At 46.3% G+C, this 20,526-nt stretch overlaps 1 pseudogene; it reads left to right on the top strand.

The window, feature by feature from the left end:
* The first annotated feature begins 14,503 nt into the window (after positions 1-14,503).
* The window catches only part of LOC121585795, a 54,502-nt pseudogene continuing 48,479 nt past the window's right edge, over positions 14,504-20,526 (top strand).

The following is a 20,526-nucleotide window of genomic DNA, read 5'->3' as shown; positions in this document are numbered from 1 at the left end:
TTGACGTTCATGAAATACGTCAATTTTAACCATGAACTGATTTCCAGTGACAGCTTGTAACAATGGACATGGCTATACGCTCCTCTATCTCACATCCCTATCAGTCAATTCTGTAAAATCATGTTTCCTTGACTCTTCATGCGACCAACTGGATGGAACCCAACGTTATTCGTGACTGTAGTAACTACCAGCATCCCTGCACAAGCCTGATCATTTTAATTTATGTCAGTCAGTCTCAATTTACTATTGTGGGGATCTATTTTCTTATAACTAGATGTGATGCCTAGCTTAGAAAGAATACATTAATGATTAAACATAATAGGTTTGTGCTGTACTGATATAGATTGTTTAACATAACAAGCTGTGATTAATGTGAGGAACCGTTAGGGGGTAGGCTGAGACAGACTTGTGATTCACACACACACTGCCTCTTTGTTAAACCGCTCAAGGACATGTGTTCTGCTACAAAGAAGAACAAACTATGTCTGAGTTTGCTGACTCGAGACAAATTGTAAAGATAACAACTAATGCCCGGCAACAGTGAAGCACCAAGGGGCTGGGACCAGCCTGTGCGCCATCGATAGGTTGGGTAAGTTTAAACCACACCCAGCCTCTACTCTGACAGGCCCAGCAGGGAGCGGGAACTATCTCTGTCAGAGTATTTAAAGAAGAACTTATAACAATGGCTCAGTTCTCTGACTGCCCTGCGTGGTGTTTCAGTGGGCCCATATATACGAACATCATATTTACCATTCAAGTGTTTGCATTAATTAAAATACTAGTCTATTTTAGAAGACGTGTATTGACCTCTTTTTGTTCCTATACTAGATTTGAATTGACGCAACTTGACAATTGGTGACCCCGACGTGATCTGGTAGAGGGACTTCGCTGGGTATTGTCCGGCCGATTGGACATCGCTGTCGTTGGACGGTGTGTTTCACAAAGAGTCCGGACAACTAAAAACAGGTAAGCAGACACCTATTGTTATATAACTAAAGTTCTGCACATTGGCTTTATCCAAATTAATTTTGTGAAACACCTGTTTGATGTAAGTGAACTAAATTATGAATTATTATACGAATTATTCTGAGTAGATAAGCACCATATTGTGACATGCAAACCTGTGGTGAATGTGATGTTAAACCATGGTACCATAAAGTATTGTTCTACCGGCAAGGTCCGTAACTACGAGGGTACGGCTAGGATCGGGGAAAATACTGAAACCCTCAGGCTAGGAACACCAGGGGTGGGAACTGGGGGTATAGGGAATTATTGGATTAAAAGTGTTGCACTACTGGCAAGGATCGTAACTACGAGGGTACTTCTAGGATCAGAGGGACACTTAAAATTTTAGATAGTGTTGCGCTATCGGCAAGGTCCGTAACTAGTACGGCTAGGATCGTAGGAGCACTTTAAAGTACACTATAGTGTTGCGCTTCGGCAGGGAGTTGTACTTGGGGGTACAGCCCAGATCGGAGGAGCACTTTAAAGTATAGGGTGTTGTATGAATGAGAGTGCGAATGATCCCAGTGTAATAAAAGAGTGATTGCAAATGAAATAAAAGAGTGAATGCGGGTTATTAAAATTAATAAACCTTTATACCTTGATAGAAAACAAATTAGGAGTTAAAGAAGTCTGTAGCTGCTTAAACCGTATAACCCGTTAATAACAATTGGGAACATAAAGGTAGAATAATTAATAACTAGTATGACTAAACTGAAACGTTTGAACTGATATAACTGAACTGTAACGTTTGATGTTTGACATAGCATAATACTGGTTTTAAATAATTAAGTTGAAGCAATTTGGTTTATTATTTAATTTAACGTTTGATGTTTGACCCTGCAAAATACTGGTTAAATAATTAGACTGAAATAATTTGGTTTATCGTTGAAATATAAATATGCACCGACTTTAACTAATTAGGTGGGAATAATTTGATTTAAATAAATAGATAGATATACTTTAAATAATTAAATAACGGACGAATATTACAAATTAAAACGAAAAACATGACTACCAGTGGAGAAGCGGAAAGAATATTGAAGGTTCTAAAATCCACACTTGTTACGGTTCGGCACTGTTGGTCCGGTTCCCGCTTGTTTCCCTTTTCCTTTTTCCCCTGTGTGTGTGTGTTGTCTGTGTCTGTCTCCCCCTGCTGTGCAGCCCAGTCAGAGGATCTAGGTCAGGGGGCGTGGCCATTCTCTCTCATGCTCCGTTACTTCCAGCTGCGGCTCATTGTCATCAATCAACCAGCAGTTATCTACCCGGGCTGGACACCTCTCCAGCGCCAGTTCGTTCCTACACTACCTGTGGTAACTTGGCCCCGTACAGCAATCTCAGTCTAGTTGTTACTATCTCAGCATTATAGTTGTTTCTGCCACGTTTTGTAACCTGTCTCTCCTTCGACCAGATCCCGTCTGTTCCTGCTGCCTGCCTACCTGCCATTCCGACGCCGCAACCTGCTCATCTGTTGTCTGATATCCTCGTCATCCAGCTCTCCGGACTACTGGCTCTCCCCCCCACTCAGCTCCTACCCCGGTCTGAAGCTATTCCACCCTGAACTGTTTCTCTCTGCCAATTCACGCTGAATAAACAACATCCTAATTCACCCTCTGTTGTCCGTGTGTCCGTCTCTGCACCTGAGTCCCCCACCAAGCCTAATAGAACGAACTGGCCAAACATGGACTCAGCAGAGATGCCACATGAAACAACGGGTGATGGCGTACAATGCGCCCTCCATTCACAGGGAATGTTATTGGGACAACACGACCAACTCATCCGGACTCTTGTGGATAACAACCAGCAGTTGTTGGATCAAGTATCTCATCTCACCTCTCAGGTAGCTAACCTGGTAACACTCACTACCCTTCCTCCCTCTGCTTCTCCTCCGCCTGTTCCTCCTACAGTGGCTCCAGGCTCGGCTTCCGCTCCTGCCCTTCGGGAACCCCCTACAACCTCACCCGAACCTTTCACCGGGGACCTGAACAAATGCCGTGGTTTCCTGCTTCAGTGCCGCTTGGTGTTCCAACAGAAGCCCCTGTCTTTCTCCACGGAATCCTCAAAGGTACATTACGCACTGGGGTTAATGAGGGGCAAAGCTTTGATTTGGGCAGAAGCGGCTTGTTCTACTCAGCAGATTGCCAGCCTGTCGTTTGACGATTTTTCCTCTCAATTGAAAGTTGTGTTTGATCACTCGGACCATGCCGGGACCGCCACAAAGAGACTATTGAAGCTACGACAGGGCACGGGTAGCGTGGCTGAATACGCCATTGATTTTTGGACCTTGGCAGCCGATTCCAAGTGGAATGACGAAGCTCTTCAGGGAGCGTTTGTTAACGGTCTAAGTGACACGATTAAGAATGAACTAGCTGTTCGTGATGAGCCTGCTAACCTTCATGTTCTCGTTTCCCTTGCTACACGAATAGACAACAGGCTACGGGAGAGGAGACAGGAGAGGGGCGGTCGGGTCCACACCGCAGGCGGGGCCCCCTCGCTTTCTGCAGCCCGAGCTACACCACCACTCGGACACCGCCCACACACCGCAGCGGATCCCTCCACGGAACTAGACGAGCCCATGCAGCTGGGCCGTGCTCGTCTGTCCCCTGCCGAAAAGGAACGGCGCATGCGGGCTGGTGAGTGCATGTACTGTGGGGACCGCACTCATTTCCTGGTTAACTGTCCGGTTCGCCCAAAAGACCAAGCTCGCAGGTAAAAGTGGGCATACTTGCGAGTGCTACACCTGACTCAATGCCCACAGCACCCCGTCTAGTTATCCCAGCTACAGTCCAGTTCAGGAATCTATCTCTCCCACTAGCTGCTCTCATCGACTCTGGTGCTGAGGATAGTTTCCTTGACGTTAACCTGGTCACTCAGGCTGAGATCCCTGTTAAGCCCCTGCCTAAGCCTATAACAGTAACCGCTATTGACGGCCATCAGTTTGCCAACATCACCCATCAAACTGTCCCCGTTTCTCTCATGCTGTCCGGCAATCACAAAGAAACCATCCAGTTTAAAGTAGTCTCCTCCTCGGCCTCCCCCTTATCCTCGGTTTCCCTTGGCTTAGCATTCACAACCCCCATATTGACTGGCAAAACCACAAAATACACAGTTGGAGCACTCACTGCCATTCTGTTTGCCTTGGGTCGGCTATTCCGCCCTCGGTAGGTTCCCCTGCTTCCCCTGTCAAAACCCCAGACCTCTCTTCAGTCCCTGAGGAGTACCTGGACCTGGCCGAGGTATTCAGTAAGTCCAAGGCACTTTCATTACCACCTCATAGGCCATACGATTGCGCTATTGAGTTACTGCCTGGAGCCCCTTTGCCGTCCAGTCGGCTTTTCAATCTGTCCCGTCCTGAGAGAGAAGCTATGGAAACCTACATAGGCGACTCCCTAGCCTCTGGCATCATTCGTCCCTCATCTTCCGCTGTTGGTGCTGGGTTCTTTTTTGTAGAGAAGAAGGACAAAACATTACGCCCCTGCATTGACTACAGAGGACTTAATAACATCACAGTCAGAAATACGTACCCCCTGCCTCTCATCAACTCAGCATTTGAACCCCTTCATGGTGCCACCGTGTTTACCAAACTCGACCTACGTAACGCTTACCACCTCGTTAGGATCAGGCCGGGAGACGAATGGAAGACTGGGTTCAATACCCCTCTCGGACACTTTGAATACCTAGTCATGCCATTCGGTCTCACTAACGCCTCAGCAGTGTTTCAGGCCATGGTTAACGATGTGTTGAGGGATTTTCTACACCGTTTTGTGTTTGTCTATTTGGATGACATTCTAATATTCTCTAAGTCACAGGATGAACACGTCTCCCACGTCCGTCTGGTTCTCCAACGCCTCATGGAAAATAAACTGTATGTGAAAGCAGAAAAATGTGAGTTCCACCGGCAGTCCGTCCCCTTTTTGGGCTTTATTATCGAGCGGGGACAAGTGTCACCAGACCCTGACAAGATCAGAGCGGTTGTGGAGTGGCCCACACCCACGTCTCGGAAGCAGCTACAACGCTTCCTGGGCTTCGCCAACTTCTACCGCCGCTTCATCAGGGGTTTCAGCCGAGTGGTTGCCCCCTGACCAAGCTCACCTCCCCTAAGGTGCCATTCCTGTGGACGCCTGAGGCCGAGTCAGCTGTGAGTACATTGAAGGAACTGTTCACCACCTCACCTGTTCTTATTCATCCAGACACTAGTTTGCAGTTTATTGTGGAAGTGGACGCCTCTGATTCGGGGTGGGGGCAGTCCTGTCACAACGTTCCCCCACGGACCAGAAGCTCCATCCTGTGGCCTTTTTCTCCAGGAGATTGACCCCTGCTGAGAAGAACTACGACGTGGGTAACCGGGAGTTGCTTGCTGTCAAGTTGGCGTTGGAGGAGTGGAGGCACTGGCTAGACGGAGCAGAGCAACCCTTCATAGTCTGGACAGACCACAAGAACCTGGCTTACATCCAGTCATCCAAGAGGCTGAACTCCCGTCAGGCCAGATGGGCTCTGTTCTTCAGCAGGTTCAAGTTTATTTTAACATATCGTCCTGGCACACGTAATGTCAAGCCTGATGCTCTCTCTCGCCAGTTTACAGACAATGAAGACTTCAGCAATCCTGAACCTGTTCTGCCCGCTTCCTGTTTGGTGGCGGCTGTTCACTGGGAAATCGAGTCCCTCGTCCGATCGGCACAAGAGTTGGAACCTGGACCGGCCGATGGCCCCCGACCTTCTCTATGTTCCCGCAGCCGTGCGGCCGCAAGTGCTCAACTGGATCCACACCTCACGATTCTCCTGCCACCCTGGTATGAACCGTACACTGTCGCTACTTAAGAGGCACTTTTGGTGGCCATCCGCCGAGGCTGACGTCCGGGAGTACGTGGCGGCCTGTTCCATCTGTGCCCAAAATAAGGCTTCCCACAGGGCTCCTTCGGGCCTGCTGCGGCCTCTCCCAGTCCCGAGTCGTCCTTGGTCTCACGTGGCCTTGGACTTCGTCACTGGACTTCCTATGTCTGAGGGTAATGACACCATACTCACCATCGTGGACAGATTCTCTAAATCTGCCCATTTTGTTGCATTACCAAAATTACCGTCTGCCAGTGAGACAGCCGACCTCTTTGTCCTACATGTATTCCGTCCCCATGGAATACCTGTGGACATAGTGTCCGATAGAGGTCCACAGTTCATTTCTCGGGTATGGAAGGAGTTTTGTTCGGCTCTGGGTGCCTCTGTCAGTCTCTCATCAGGTTTCCATCCCCAGTCCAATGGCCAGACTGAGAGGACCAATCAGGACCTGGAGGCTGCTCTACGCTGTGTGACATCCCAGAACCCGTCCACCTGGGCCAAACATCTCCCGTGGGTCGAATATGCCCACAATTCCCTCACCTCATCTGCCACCGGCCTCTCACCTTTGAGGCGGCTTTGGGGTACCAACCGCCATTGTTCCCGTCTCAAGAAAAGGAGTTAGCCGTCCCGTCAGTTCAGGATAACCTTCGTCGCTGCCGCAAGGTGTGGGTGGACACCCGTGAGGCCCTTCTACGGACAGCAGAGCGTAACAAGAGGGTGGCGGACAGGCACAGGGTAGTCGCTCCCCAGTTCCAGCCTGGTCAGCGAGTCTGGCTCTCCTCCAGCAACATCCCCTGCGCACTGACTCCCGTAAGCTGTCGCCCGGTATTTGGGTCCTTTCGAGATCGACTCCATCATCAACCCTTCGGCTGTTCGGGTTGAAGCTTCCCCAGGCCATGAGAGTCCATCCTACATTTCACGTGTCCCAGCTGAAGCTGGTCTCCTCCAGCCCTTTGTGTCCGCCTGTGGATCCCCCTCCGCCACCGCAGATATTGACGACCATCCAGCCTACACGGTGCGGAGACTGCTGGACGTCCGGAGGCGTGGTAGAGGGCTTCAGTACCTGGTGGACTGGGAGGGATACGGTCCCGAGGAGAGGTCCTGGATTCCCCGACGATTTATACTGGATCCGCAGCTGGTGGCTGACTTCCATAGGGACCACCCTGACAAGCCGGGTGGGTCGCCGGGTGGCGCCCGTTGAGGGGGGTACTGTTACGGTTCGGCACTGTTGGTCCGGTTCCCGCTTGTTTCCCTTTTCCTTTTTCCCCCTGTGTGTGTGTGTTGTCTGTGTCTGTCTCCCCCTGCTGTGCAGCCCAGTCAGAGGATCTAGGTCAGGGGGCGTGGCCATTCTCTCTCATGCTCCGTTACTTCCAGCTGCGGCTCATTGTCATCAATCAACCAGCAGTTATCTACCCGGGCTGGACACCTCTCCAGCGCCAGTTCGTTCCTACACTACCTGTGGTAACTTGGCCCCGTACAGCAATCTCAGTCTAGTTGTTACTATCTCAGCATTATAGTTGTTTCTGCCACGTTTTGTAACCTGTCTCTCCTTCGACCAGATCCCGTCTGTTCCTGCTGCCTGCCTACCTGCCATTCCGACGCCGCAACCTGCTCATCTGTTGTCTGATATCCTCGTCATCCAGCTCTCCGGACTACTGGCTCTCCCCCCCACTCAGCTCCTACCCCGGTCTGAAGCTATTCCACCCTGAACTGTTTCTCTCTGCCAATTCACGCTGAATAAACGACATCCTAATTCACCCCCACCAAGCCTAATAACACTTGAAACTAATGGAGGAAAGGACGGGAAGGAATGGAGCAGGCGAGGAGAGAAACTCTATAAGGAATGGATAGAGAATGGTTGTATACTATCCCCCGATGGAGTGCCTGTAGGAGGCGAACCAGGGAGAATACTGGAAACGTTGAAGCGGAAAACCCAGAAAACAGAGGGGGAATGGAAGAAAGAGGGAGAACCCAGAAGGGGTAAAATCAAGGAAGCAATGGAAAAAGCAAGGCTGAAGGAAAGAATAGGACTGGCAATGTTGGGAAAACTTAAGAAAATGTGGGAAGAACAACAGAACAATAATGAGAAGCAGAACAAGAAGGAAGGATCCAGGTTTCCTACGGAACCGCCACCAAGATTATACCCAGAACTGCCTACGTCTCCACCCCCATACGAGGCACCAAAGCTAATGGCTCCAACACTGGATATTGTGGGGCACTGCTAGAAGCAGCAAGAGCTATACGAGACGGGGTTGAGAACATGTCCAGATTACAGGAAGAAGAAAGTCGTATGAGCCTGATGGGTGACGGCGACAGGGGAAGCCTGATGCTTGATGGGGGTTTGACCCAAACAGAACTGAAGAATCAGGAAAGGGAGGACAGAGAGAGAGAAGAAAGAAAAAGGAAAGTGAAAATATTGGAAGAGGAAGTAAGAAGAGGCGCGAAACAGCTGAAGGAAATGGAACAAACTATGCAAGACCTGAGCGAGGAGAGGAAACAAGGAAGTAGAGCAACCTCTCCACAAATGATGCACAGACCGGTTTCACCTCCCAGAGGGCACTATATAGACATGGGAGAAGAGCATGAAGAAGCAGTGAGAGAGAGAGAGAGACTAGGAGGGGGCCAGTACCCACTGATAGCCTTACCTAATCTATTGGCGGGGAATGAAAGGGTCCCCAGCAACCTTAGATGTATACAGTAATAATAATAATAATAATATGCCATTTAGCAGACAGGCCATGAACACAGAGGATGTGGCCAGAGCGGTAGAAGGAATGACCCACCCCAAAACAGGAATAGTAAGGTTTGGGCTGCCGTTAGAGGGCAATGGGTTTCAGGGGATGCCCAGAGGACACTTTTGCCATGGGCCGATCACGGAGAGTATGTTGGGAAAATAACTGAATTGTGTAATAGCCTCAGAGAGAACAGTTAAAGAAATTGAATAGCGAACTGAAATGGCGATAGAGCTGTGAAAATTGAGTTGAGGACAAAGGAGAATAATTTATGGCTCTGGTTAGCGGGAGAGAAAAAAAATAGAGACAGACCAGCGAGTTAGATTGAGCTGTAAGATTTCAAGTAGAGGTCTAAATACTTGACTGGAAAGCAGTGCTTTGATAAATTCTAATTGTTATTACTTTATTCGATAGGTTGCTTAACACCAGTGGTGAATTCTAGAACGATAATTTATTTTCGTTACGGGGACCAGGGGATGCAAGTAGCTTTAGCTATTATGCTGAGGGAATAGCACCAACCTATAGTGGGTTCTAGATTTGTTAAATAAACAAACGTATATTTTAAACTAAAGTAATGCAATAGGCTACAATTATAACATTATCAGAAAAAGGCACAATTTAATGTTAAATAGTTATTACAATTATTATTAATAGTTATTACAGTTATTATCATTGATCCAGTAATGATAGAAGGATAGTAGAGGAAAGGCAAGGGATTAAATCTCATTTAGGGAAAGAGGAAGAGTATGAAGATATATTAGGGAGAAAATACCATTAACTGAGGGATATAAAATGTTTAGCTGAAAAAGACAACAGGAATAATTTACCTTACACCCTAATATAGACATTAGACCACACCAGAAGTAGAGATGGCAGGATCACCAGTAGCAATCATGAAGAGAAGGTTCCCAGAAAATAGTGAAGATATTGGTAATATCTCTAACAAATGAGAAAAAGGACCAGAAAGATAGTAACTAAATGGCCAAAGGAGGGAACATTTGATGTAACCGTGATTGTATTGGCAAAAAAATGAAATATGACATTTACAGGGGGGACAGGAACAATAGAAGGGGAGACAGATTTTCCTAGGGGGGTTGATCAAATAATTGATAATGGATCATTTGAGATGAGATCACATGTAGCAGATTTAGGGTAATCAATTAAATAATCATTGTATACTCGAGGAATTTTTAGTGGTTTTATGGATTAGTTATGAGGAATTAGATTGATACAAACAATTATTGATGGGTTAGGACTGGGGATATCTGTATCATGTTTTGTGTGTACTACCATCTTTAGATTACTGATGGTAATTGAAGGTTAACAAAATGTATAACCAGGAGAAAGAGATTAGCTTATCTCATTGGAATGTTGCCCAGGGCGAGGGGGAGCAGTAGTGAAGTTAGGCAGTATTTAGGTCATAAAAGTGAGCTACCAAATTAAGTGGGGCCTGGCTATTTGTGGTTGTTGTTTTTCAAATTGGGTTTTTCAAATAAAAAAACAACACACCTAGTATGATGGTTATAAAGGGTTGTTATGTTAAACTTAGGGGGTTTGTGTTAGGTTTGAAAGATTTAAATATGGACCTGTCATGTCCAACCATCAGTCTTCAGGTCAAGCCCGGGAGAGCCGGGGTAGAACAGAGTTTGAACTAAACATGAGTGTTTTTACAAGATAAGGGATTGATTGATTGGATTACTATTGATTCTGAACTGAATGAAAGTCTAATTTAGCCGCCATAAAATACAAAGGAAGTGGGAGGAGCAATAAAGAAGCAAGGGATAGTCTAAAAAAATATAATAAAATAAGGGATGGCAATTGGATGATAAATTACCAATATTACCTAAGTGATTATTTAGGTAGGTGGTAATATTGACACATGAGCAGAATCATGTGTCAAAAGGGGGATGATAGTAGATGGTAGGATTAAACAATAAATATATACGAAGGAGAGGACAAAATACAAAAAAAATAAAAAAATTTTTTAGATACAGTCTAGAAAGAGAATGCAGTCAGAAATTGAGAGCTGAACACGTGTGAAGATAGTTTATTAACCACACCCGTATGTCAGAGGTTTTGTGCCCCACAGGTGAACTAAAGGAGAAGGTGACCCACTCTATCTAACCAGGTGACTGGTGAGCATCCAGTCCCTAAAGAAGAAAAACTGGAAGCAGGCCTGTTGGGAAGGGCCCTATCAGGTTATATTGGTCACTGCCTTTGCCATTAGAATAGCAGAAAGAGCAACCTGGGTCCACGTTACCCACTGCAAAAAGGTAAAAACACATGCAAGCACCACTGAACACATGCAGAGTTAGAGAGAAGAACTGGACCAATAGGGTCTGGGGATCACCTCTGTTAACGAAGATCTCCTACCCCGACCTATCATCACTGTAGTGTGTTCTCAGGGTGTGAGTATGGGGTAGTACCAAGCAGAAAGACTGAGGACAGGAGAGGGTTGGCGGTTTTTGGGAATATGGATAACTTGAGTTGCATCATAGTCTCGGCAATGGTCTTGATATGTCAAGATCCACCACCAATTGTGCTATGCCCTTATCATTGTTAAGAAGTAAAAGAGAAGAGAAGCGACCCGACATACTGACCGTCAAGGACGAGTGGCCTACAAAATGGGAGTCAGAGAAGGGCAGACTGTCAGATTCAGAATAAGGGTTAGGGACGTAGCCAATGGGTGGGGTACATGTCAATAAGCAATTTGGGATTATAAAATCCCATTATATTCGTCTTCGGCCCCCACGGCGGATTGTTCCTAGACTCAAGTGTTTAAACACACTTGGGGATGGGGATATGAGACCGAGGGGGACTGAACATCCAGATGGGGGGTAAAGAGAAACAAAGACATCACCAATTATCAATTGAAGATAGTAGTAATGTGACAGACTTAAATTCGGAAGCACAGGAGAGAATTCTAAACCTTACAGCCCCTGTAACCGATGTGTGGTGGGCGTGTGCCATTAAAGGCAGTATAAGGCAGAGAATTCCAAAAGGGTGGCTAGATACGTGTGCCCTGGTTCTACTGGTTCAGCTAGTTAGAATTAGTCACCAGGAACCAAGGATTAAACAGATGTAGGAGGAGTTTTAACAAGAAGGAGAATAGCCCTATTTAGATGGATGCGATTGGGATACCAAGGGGGGTATCGGATGAATACCGAGCTATGAAACAATTAGGGGAAGGGTTTACTACCACGTTCTTTTGATGGGTGACAAGCAAAATTGTGGATTGGATTAATTATATCTGTTACGACCAACAACGATTTATTGGCTAGACTAGGGATGCAACAAAAGGGATCTTTGAACAATTATCCGCCATCTCACTCTTATGACTTAGTAAAAAGAGGTTGGCTCTAGATCAGGCAGAAAGGGGTGGTGTCTATAGAATGGTAAGCCATTGTTGTACGTTTATCCCTAACAATACCAGTCCTGACGGGAGTATCTCTAAAGCCCTAGTTGGTTTAGATAAACTATCAGCTGAAATGAAGAGCATGGCTGGAATGGAGGGAAACGGACTGTTCTCCTGGTTGGGAGAGTGGTTTGGTAAGTATGCTGCACTGGTGGTTACTGGATTTCTGACCCTAGTAGTTGTGTTTCTAATATTAATGTGCTGTGCTGCCTGTGTAATTCCTTGTTTGAGAAAGTCTGTTACAGATGTCATGCATACGGCTGGTATGATGCCCCTCCTAGGGGCTCAAGAAGGAGATGCAGACACTGAGTCTAGCTTTCGGAGGAAACTGGGGTTGACAAAGGATGACCCTTGGTTTGCTATTGGTGAGGTGGTGGAGTGACACCCTAGTGGGTGTCTAAAGGGGGAATCAAAATTCCCTGTTTGTGTTTTTATGTTTTATAAATCCATTTTAACTATTGTGAATATTTGTCTTTCCTTATGTGAAGGTTTGAAGTTCCTGGGTGGCTGGTAGCCAACCTAGTACAAGTTAGGTGTAGATGGAAGGACTGAAGGCCTTTTTATTATCATTATTGCCTATTAATAAAAGTGTGATTCTTTTTGTTTGTATTGTATTTTAATGAGTGACACCCAATTTCTTATTTTGGGTTCACACCCAGCGGGTGTGAAAAGGGGGATTGTGGGGATCTATTTTCTTATAACTAGATGTGATGCCTAGCTTAGAAAGAATACATTAATGATTAAACATAATACGTTTGTGCTGTACTGATATAGATTGTTTAACATAACAAGCTGTGATTAATGTGAGGAACCGTTAGGGGGTAGGCTGAGACAGACTTGTGATTCACACACACACTGCCTCTTTGTTAAACCGCTCAAGGACATGTGTTCTGCTACAAAGAAGAACAAACTATGTCTGAGTTTGCTGACTCGAGACAAATTGTAAAGATAACAACTAATGCCCGGCAACAGTGAAGCACCAAGCGGCTGGGACCAGCCTGTGCGCCATCGATAGGTTGGGTAAGTTTAAACCACACCCAGCCTCTACTCTGACAGGCCCAGCAGGGAGCGGGAACTATCTCTGTCAGAGTATTTAAAGAAGAACTTATAACAATGGCTCAGTTCTCTGACTGCCCTGCGTGGTGTTTCAGTGGGCCCATATATACGAACATCATATTTACCTTTCAAGTGTTTGCATTAATTAAAATACTAGTCTATTTTAGAAGACGTGTATTGACCTCTTTTTGTTCCTATACTAGATTTGAATTGACGCAACTTGACACTATTGAGCATTAAAATGGTAGAATACACAAGGTGCAATTTCGAAATTTGGTAGTGCATCTGTGTGCAGTTTCTCTTGTTATGTCATAGCCCAAGAATGTACTCTTATTAAGAAGTGTCCTACCATTACTCCTTAAGGTCCAAGGACCTTATGTTGTTTTCAGAGGTAGGCTGGCATCTAAACGTCAATCGATTCTCAATTGCAGTATGGTTCTAGAAACATAAAGCCCTTTACTTTCATATCACAACAAAATAATTTCACAAATGCAAAATATACTCTTACTGTACAGTATTTTAACCCGTTTTATCACAGTTGCAGCCGACAGTATTTTTCAGTTACAACATGTTTCTGGCAGCCTTCTTCCTTTACAAACAGGTGTTCGGAGGCATGCTAGTTAGCTAGTTACCACAGGTGGTCGCCTGTCTTCCATAAACGCGCTGAAACATGGAGATATGACCATGTGGGAACCCTAACCCTATAAAGGTGAGTAGTAATTTAAGTGTTGTTTTTTAAATTATTATTTCTCCCTGATATGAAAGATATGTTTCCGAAACTGTAACGCAAGTGATACATGTTCACGTTTAGAGCAAGCGTCAGGGCTCTTAACAAAAGCACCCCAGGAAGAAGATACATTTTTACATTTTAGTCATTTAGCAGACGCTCTTATCCAGAGCGACTTACTGTTAGTGAGTGCATATTTTTTTTTCATACTGGCCCCCAGTGGGAATCGAACCCACAACCCTGGCGTTGCAAACGCCATGCCTTTTCCCCTTTAGTTAACATTATCAAAGTTTCCCACTACTGTGGAATTGCCAATATTAGCCACTTTCAATGCAACATACCGAAACAAAATTAACTAGTCAAGAGATTTTCTTGTAGGCAGAACGCACCGGAGTAGGATTCTATTGCATTGACAGGCACGACTCAGCCCATACTCTACAGACCGGTGCGGCATAACCAATCAGAGCTGCAGTATCCCTATATGCAAATAGACCATTGTCATGGATCTGTGCCATTCACTTTGAACTGGACTGTGTTTACAGCATGAGTGGTCACGAGTAGATGCGCTTATTTTGAGATCAAAGCGAGAGCTGCATGTAGCCACGTGTGCACATTTTCATATTATTTGCTAGTAAGTGAGTTATTTGCACCAGTTATAGCTCATTTGTAGTCAGCAATGGGGGAGTTGTTGCTTCCTATAAGAGCACAAAATGTGTGCATTTCTAGCCATCTTTGAAAAGCATGTCAGGTAAAGACAAATTTTTCTGTCTTAAAGGGGCAATGTTGTATTTTGAGACAGGCTTGAATTAGCTAAGTAGCCAATAGGCAGAGGGTAGCATTTGTCTGATTCTCTGTAATAATGGTATGGGAATAATAATGAACTTTATTTTGTAAAGTGGTTTCTTGCATCAAACAACACATTTTCAGTCACCTCAGGTTAATGTCAAGCCCTGCATATTTTTTCCAAAAGTCTAATGGAATGTAGGACTACATTGGACACCACACATTGGCTGCTACTGTAGGCTGAATGATATAACTGCTATTTCCATGTTAAAATGTTATGGGATGCATTTTCTCCATAGTTTTTTATGGTAGGCCACTCTGATAGGCCTACATTATGATCAAATGGCCACTGTTATAACTGTAACTTAAAGCGGGTACACCCTCAGTGTTCACAATAAACGTGCGACAGAATTTTCATAATGTTCAAGTTTGTGCTCAGCAGACCTGGAATTTGCTCAGTGGCCAAAACATTTTAATAATAATAATAATATGCCATTTAGCAGATGCTTTTATCCAAAGCGACTTACAGTCATGCGTGCATACATTCTTGTGTATTTACATTTACGTCATTTAGCAGACGCTCTTATCCAGAGCGACTTACAAATTGGTGCATTCACCTTATAGCCAGTGGGATAACCAATTTACAAAAAAATATTATTATTATATTTTTTTTTTGGGGGTAGAAGGATTACTTTATCCTGTCCCAGGTATTCCTTAAAGAGGTGGGGTTTCAAATGTCTCCGGAAGGTGGTGAGTGACTCCGCTGTCCTGGCGTCGTGAGGGAGCTTGTTCCACCATTGGGGTGCCAGAGCAGCGAACAGTTTTGACTGGGCTGAGCGGGAACTATGCTTCCGCAGAGGAAGGGGAGCCAGCAGGCCAGAGGTGGATGAACGCAATGCCCTCGTTTGGGTGTAGGGACTGATCAGAGCCTGAAGGTACGGAGGTGCCGTTCCCCTCACAGCTCCATAAGCAAGCACCATGGTCTTGTAACAGATGCGAGCTTCAACTGGAAGCCAGTGGAGTGTGTGGAGGAGCGGGGTGACGTGAGATAACTTGGGAAGGTTGAACACCAGACGGGCTGCGGCATTCTGGATGAGTTGTAGGGGTTTAATGGCACAGGCAGGGAGCCCAGCCAACAGCGAGTTGCAATAATCCAGACGGGAGATGACAAGTGCCTGGATTAGGACCTGTGCCGCTTCCTGTGTAAGGCAGGGTCGTACTCTGCGAATGTTGTAGAGCATGAACCTACAGGATCGGGTCACCGCCTTGATGTTAGCGGAGAACGACAGGGTGTTGTCCAGGGTCACGCCAAGGCTCTTCGCACTCTGGGAGGAGGACACAACGGAGTTGTCAACCGTGATGGCGAGATCATGGAACGGGCAGTCCTTCCCCGGGAGGAAGAGCAGCTCCGTCTTGCCAAGGTTCAGCTTGAGGTGGTGATCCGTCATCCATACTGATATGTCTGCCAGACATGCAGAGATGCGATTCGCCACCTGGTTATCAGAAGGGGGAAAGGAGAAGATTAGTTGTGTATCGTCAGCGTAGCAATGATAGGAGAGGCCATGTGAGGATATGACAGAGCCAAGTGACTTGGTGTATAGCGAGAATAGGAGAGGGCCTAGAACTGAGCCCTGGGGGACACCAGTGGTGAGAGCACGTGGTGCGGAGACAGCTTCTCGCCACGCCACTTGGTAGGAGCGACCGGTCAGGTAGGATGCAATCCAAGAGTGAGCCGCGCCGGAGATGCCCAGCTCGGAGAGGGTGGAGAGGAGGATCTGATGGTTCACAGTATCAAAGGCAGCAGACCGGTCTAGAAGGACAAGAGCAGAGGAGAGAGAGTTAGCTTTAGCAGTGCGGAGAGCCTCCGTGACACAGAGAAGAGCAGTCTCAGTTGAATGACCAGTCTTGAAACCTGACTGGTTTGGATCAAGAAGGTCATTCTGAGAGAGATAGCAAGAGAGTTGGCTAAAGACGGCACGCTCAATAGTTTTGGAAAGAAAAGAAAGAAGGGATACTGGTCTGTAGTTGTTGACATCAGAGGGATCGCGTTGTTTTTTTGAGAAGGGGTGCAACTCTCGCTCTCTTGAAGACCGAAGGGACATAGCCAGCGGTCAAGGATGAGTTGATCAGCGAGGTGAGGTAGGGGAGAAGGTCACCGGAGATGGTCTGGAGAAGAGAGGAGGGGACAGGGTCAAGCGGGCAGGTTGTTGGGCGGCCTGCAGTCACAAGTCGCAAGATTTCATCTGGAGAGAGAGGGGAGAAAGAAGTCAAAGCATAGGGTAGGGCAGTGTGAGCAGGACCAGCAGTGTCATTTGACTTAACAAACGCGGATCGGATGTCGTCAACCTTCTTTTCAAAGTGGTTGACGAAGTCATCCACAGAGAGGAGGAGGGGGGGGGAGGATTCAGCAGGGAGGAGAATGTGGCAAAGAGCTTCCTAGGGTTAGAGGCAGATGCTTGGAATTTAGAGTGGTAGAAAGTGGCCTTAGCAGCAGAAACAGATGAAGAAAATGTAGAGAGGAGGGAGTGAAAAGATGCCAGGTCCGCAGGAGTCTAGTTTTCTTCCATTTCCGCTCAGCTGCCCGGAGCTCTGTTCTGTGAGCTCGCAATGAGTCATCAAGCCACGGAGCTGGAGGGGAGGACCGAGCCGGCCGGGAGGATAGGGGACATAGAGAGTCAAAGGATGCAGAAAGGGAGGAGAGGAGGGTTGAGGAGGCAGAATCAGGAGATTGGAGGGAGAAGGCTTGCGCAGAGGGAAGAGATGATAGGATTGAAGAGGAGAGAGTAGCGGGAGAGAGAGAGCGAAGGTTCCGGCGGCACATTACCATCTGTGTAGGGGCAGAGTGAGTAGTGTTGGAGGAGAGCGAGAGAGAAAAGGATACAAAGTAGTGGTCGGAGACATGGAGGGGAGTTGCAGTGAGATTAGTAGAAGAACAGCATCTAGTAAAGATGAGGTCAAGCGTATTGCCTGCCTTGTGAGTAGGGGGGGACGGTGAGAGGGTGAGGTCAAAAGAGGAGAGGAGTGGAAAGAAGGAGGCAGAGAGAAATGAGTCAAATGTAGACGTAGGGAGGTTGAAATCCCCCAGAACTGTGAGGGGTGAGCCATCCTCAGGAAAGGAACTTATCAAGGCGTCAAGCTCATTGATGAACTCTCCAAGGGAACCTGGAGGGCGATAGATGACAAGGATATTAAGCTTAAATGGGCTAGTGACTGTGACAGCATGGAATTCAAATGAGGAGATAGACAGATGGGTTAGGGGAAAAATTGAGAATGTCCACTTGGGAGAGATGAGGATTCCTGTGCCACCACCCCGCTGACCAGATGCTCTCGGGGTATGCGAGAACACATGGTCAGACGAGGAGAGAGCAGTAGGAGTAGCAGTGTTTTCAGTGGTAATCCATGTTTCCGTCAGCGCCAAGAAGTCGAGGGACTGGAGGGTAGCATAGGCTGGGATGAACTCTGCTTTGTTGGCAGCAGAACGGCAGTTCCAGAGGCTGCCTGAGACCTGGAACTCCAGGTGGGTGGTGCGTGCAGGGACCACCAGGTTAGAGAAGCAGCAGCCACGCGGTGTGAGGCGTTTGTGTAGCCTGTGCGGAGAGGAGAGTACAGGGATAGGCAGAGGCATAGTTGACAGGCTGCAGCAAATGGCTACAATAATGCAGAGGAGATCGGAATGAAATGAACTAAACATCTGGGAAAGGAGAGAGCGGGGCCTCCCTCACCACAACTCCCAAATATAACTCTCCCAACTTCCACCTCAGAAACTATAATTGTTTCACTGAAACACCCGAATATAACTCTCCCAACTTCCACTTTAGAAATTATAATTGTTGTAAACTACAGCGGTTCAATGTTTCTAGGAATAGACTCTAACTTATTTTATTCAGCTAGCTAACTTGGTACAGTATTCTTCCATGAAAACCGCCCAGGGCACCGTATCCTATGACGCCATAGCTAACTAGCATGCTAGCATCCAATAACACACGGTTTAGCACCAATACTTGGTTACAACAAACTACCAATAGTGTGTTAACGCACTAAACAGATAATTCGTGTCCGTGTCTAGTTCCTTTCATAATGCAGCAATAATTAAACGTTGGCTAGCTAGCACAAAGTCAGTCATGCTAGCTACACAAGTGGACTACACATCTCGAATGTTCAGAAAGGGAAGCTTTATGTTGCAAAATTCTCATTGACTAAAATTATATTGTATTTAGCTGCTACAGTACTGCTAGCTGGTAGTGTTGGCTAGCTAGCATTGGCTGTGGTGTTGACTTTGTTTGAAAAACGGCGTCGCTGCGAACGAATGTAGCTGGCTAAAATGATATTGTATTTAGTTGCTACAGTACTGCTAGCTGGTAGTGTTGGCTAGCTAGCAATGGCTGCTGTGTTGACTTTGTTTGAAAAACGGCGTCGCTGCGAACGAATGTAGCTGGCTAAAATTATATTGTATTTAGTTGCTACAGTACTGCTAGCTGGTAGCGTTGGCTAGCTAGCAATGGCTGCGGTGTTGACTTTGTTTGAAAAACGGCGTCGCTGCGAACGAATGTAGCTGGCTAAAATTATATTGGATTTAGTTGCTACAGTACTGCTAGCTGGTAGCGTTGGCTAGCTAGCAATGGCTGCGGTGTTGACTTTGTTTGAAAAACGGCGTCGCTGCGAACGAATGTAGCTGGCTAGCTAACCTCGATAGTTTCTCTATACTACACCTTTATCTTTGATACAAATACAACTATGTAGCTAGCTAACATTACACTAATCAAATCGTATGGATGGTCCCGGGGATCGAACCCACTACCTTGGCGTTACAAGCGCCGTGCTCTACCAGCTGAGCTACAGAGGACCACATTTTGAGGGAACATTGGCCAGCGTCCCTGTGGAACGCTTTTGATACCTTTTAGAGTCCATGCCCTGACAACTCAATATTAGGAAGGTGTTCTTAATGTTTTGTACACTCAGTGTATGTTAACCAGCGCTGTTATCAGCTAGCCTAACCTGGCTTTGTGGCTGTGGCAGCGGGATATCAGTTCCCCTTTCCATTAACGCTACTTTCTGTTGCCTCGCCCTCAACTACAAAAAAATAGGCCCTGTATTGGTTACAGTTGAAAGGTTTGGCGTTTGCAGCCCTGAATGTTGCTTTGGGGGGGTTTGCCACAGCAAGGAGTAAAATATATGGTAAACACACTGGGATATGGAACCAGACTAAAATAACTATGATAAACCGTTCACTTAAGACACAAATTATACTAATGCCAAAGTCGTGCTTCAGCTCTCAAAGATATCACAATACAAACTGCATAAAATGGCTAAATGATTGGTTAAGTTGTAATGTGCTAACTTAACCATAGCCTATGCCACTACAATTGTCTGTAGTATGCCTATGTATTGAATTACTGCCTCTGCGCTGTCCAGTGTCGAGCAGGTCGATGGCCTCTAAGACTCCAGTGGTGTTCATTGAGCTGGGGAACATGGGCAGTCCCATGGCCAAGAACCTGGTCCTCTGTAGCTCAGCTGGTAGAGCACGGCGCTTGTAACGCCAAGGTAGTGGGTTCGATCCCTGGGACCACCCATACACAAAAAAATGTATGCACGCATGACTGTAAGTCGCTTTGGATAAAAGCGTCTGCTAAATGGCATATTATTAAGCACGGACACCCTGTCATCGCCACCGATGTCTTCCCTAAGGAGCTGCAAGACTAGGGAGCACAGGTAACACCTAGCTACAGTGGGGAAAAAAAGTATTTAGTCAGCCACCAATTGTGCAAGTTCTCCCACTTAAAAAGATGAGAGAGGCCTGTAATTTTCATCATAGGTACACGTCAACTATGACAGACAAATTAAGGAAAAAAAATCCAGAAAATCACATTGTAGGATTTTTAATGAATTTATTTGCAAATGATGGTGGAAAATAAGTATTTGGTCACCGACAAACAAGCAAGATTTCTGGCTCTCACAGACCTGTAACTTCTTCTTTAAGAGGC

Source organism: Coregonus clupeaformis, chromosome 17, assembly GCF_020615455.1.
Source record: "Coregonus clupeaformis isolate EN_2021a chromosome 17, ASM2061545v1, whole genome shotgun sequence".
Lineage (NCBI taxonomy): Eukaryota > Metazoa > Chordata > Actinopteri > Salmoniformes > Salmonidae > Coregonus > Coregonus clupeaformis.
The sequence above is the reverse complement of the archived record's forward strand: the minus strand, read 5'-3'. Positions and strand labels throughout refer to the sequence as shown.